The sequence below is a fragment of the Solanum pennellii genome, chromosome 11, assembly GCF_001406875.1.
Source record: "Solanum pennellii chromosome 11, SPENNV200".
NCBI classification, from domain to species: domain Eukaryota; kingdom Viridiplantae; phylum Streptophyta; class Magnoliopsida; order Solanales; family Solanaceae; genus Solanum; species Solanum pennellii.
The window spans coordinates 2,768,490-2,771,523 of NC_028647.1; positions in this window are offsets into that span (position 1 = coordinate 2,768,490).

Consider the following 3,034-nt stretch of genomic DNA (forward strand, 5'->3'; position numbering starts at 1 on the left):
ATATATATATATATATACTTGTATAATCTAAGAATTTATTTTCTTATATAACTCCCGTCACTACTTCTTCGTTGTCGGTCAATGAGACATACTGGGTACACGTGGTTTCGTACTCATACTACACTTGCTGCACTTTTGTGGTGCAGATTGAGTGATTGACTTTCAATTTGGGAACGTTCTTCGAGATTGGATATGAGTTTGAATTATCTTGGAGTTGTGGTGTGCTGTTTGGGATATTCTGCGGCCCACACCTTCAGTCTACCTCTATTTATTAGGTTATTTTGTTATGCTGATAGGATAATTCTTATGTTTAGATTTTTATATTAGTTTGGAATTGTATCATATTGTAGAAGCTCTTGTACTTATGACACTAAATCTTGGGGTAGTTTTATTTATATTCCGCATTTATTTGAATACTTAGTATGTTAGATATTAGTTTGATACTTATCTTTCTCACGTTTAAGTTGAATTGGTGATACTTGTTGGGTTGGCTTACCTATCGGTTGGGAACATAGGTGCCATCACGACTCGTGATTTTTGGGTCGTGACAAATACATTTCATGAGAAAGATATATCTTAGAGTGAAAATAGCTCATCATTGATTGAACATTGTATTTCTTTGTGCTGTTATCAAACCAAACTGACTTAATCTATTTCTATATATTTTTCCTTTTTTTAAAAAAAGAAAAAAGAAATACCTATTTCTCGTTTTGTATTACTCTTCAATTTTTCAACAATTGAGTTTGTAGCGTAAATGTTTCAATTGTTTATCGTCAATACTTATTATTTGTATGGTACAGAAAAAGCATTTAGAGCTTGCCAAGGATGAAAATGACCTTGTTGAGCAGCAAAGAGCCAGCACTCAACTGGGAAGAACATATCATGAAATTTTTTTGAAGTCGGACGATGACCATGATTCAGTTGGGAATGCTAGAAAGTATTTCACATTGTCACTGAATCTTGCCAAAACACTGAAGAAGAATTTACAATCGAGCAAGCATTCTTTTGTGAAGGATTACATTGATGCCTACAACAACATTGGTATGCTTGAAGTTGATCTTGATAACTTGGAAGAAGCTGAAAGATAAACTTTATAGTCCTATCAAAATCAATTATATCCTACAGAAATGGTGAAATTTTTGATTTTCTGCTTCCACGACTTTCTGAGTGAGTTACAAGTCATTAATGGTCTTCCCTGCTCCTGTCTCAGAGAGTGCATCGATCTGATGTTGCAGACTGTTAATTTCCTTTTCATTTTCAAGCTGTTGGAGTTGTAGAAGAAGATCACGGTGTTGAATCTCATCCTTGAGGTCGTTTATGGTCTTCCCTGCTCCTGTTTGGGGAAGTGATCTTGCAGGTTGTTGATTGTAAATCCAGTTTCAATTTGCTCCTGAATTTCTGCCCTGAGATCCGTGACAACTCTCCAAGATCCGCCTTCTGGGTCATTCCGCAATTGACCTGGCAGCTGTCATCGTGTCCGTTTGGCACCTCTTTATAACTTTTTTAATTGCTGCAGGACCGCCATACACACTATGTGCGATTGCGTATTCCTCGGGATTTGGAATATGAGTACGCATAAAGCAATCGTTTCTCCTTTCATGCTTACATGAAGGACATAGATGAAGAAAAGAGAGTATATGGAGTAGAGAACCTCTAAGATGAGTATTCCAGAGAATAGTATGTTTTAATCGTATATGGAGTAAAGAACCTCTATATATAATATAGTATATAGATAGATAGAGTAACCATAACCGTTATTTTTTCTGTTATAACCATATTTGATTTTCTTTCTTCTTCTTTTTCCTTTATTTTAATTATTTATCAAGTTTCGTTTTTATTCGATAGTTAATCCATCTCTACCATAACATAAAGGAATCTATACATTATTCATACAATTAAAAAATAATATCAAATTAAAAAAAAAAAAATCATTTTGTAATACATAAAAACTACGAATTATATTTTGGAGATAAAAAATAATATCAAATAAATTCTTGCGATTTCCTGATTTGGTTGGGTTGGATTCACGAGATGTTTTATTGGAAATCTTGGTCGTTCTTAGCATGATGCATGAGATGCTTCTCTATAAAGTAAGGATCGAATATCAATATTGTCCAAAATTTGGAAACACATTTACATTGAGCAAGAGCCCAAATTTAGATTCAGTCAAATTTTATAATGAAATACTAGACATGTCCGGGTGGAAAATCAAAATTTTAATGAACAAATAAACTATTGAGTCAGCTGACACGAAATCAGAAGTTGAAGTTGATCTGTTTGAAATTTTAACTCTTTTTAAATTGTTGAATTCTAAATTAAGAATTTGTTCGTATTCAATAAATAAATACATTCTTATGCAAAAATGTTCATGAAACCTGATAAATATAAATGGTTGTCCATGTATTAACTTTATGAATTATCCACCAATTCAATGAATTTATAACATATATAAAAAAAAATTCAAAATTTAATATTTTTAAGAAATTAAACTTTTACTTACGTTTTTAGAAAGTGGTTAATTTTTCGAGGTTTAAAGAGATTAAAAAAAAATTGACACGTGTAATAAAATTACTTTATTATTTAAATTATAAATACAGGATACTAATAAATCTTTGACCAAAACTATTTAAATTAAATAAATTCCTTATAAGTAATACAATATACAATAAGTATTTTTTCTTACAGAATAATAATAACTGGCTTTCCTCAAATTACAATCTTGAAACATTTTGTATTATAAAATAAATATAAATTTATGAAGAAGTCAAGATATAAAAAAAATTCAGGCAAATAATATTAAATTTAAAATTTGGTTTTTAGCTAGAGGACAATTTTGTTTTGAACTTTTAAAAATATTTAATATATTTTATATTGTTTTTATTCTTGACAGTATAAGTCATATAGTAAATGACATAAATACCCTTCTCATTATCACAATTTCCATATGTTAAAGAAGAAAATCAATTGGTATTCAATATATTCTCAAGGGTAATATAGGAAAAAATGTATTAATTATTTATCATATTGGGGTGGG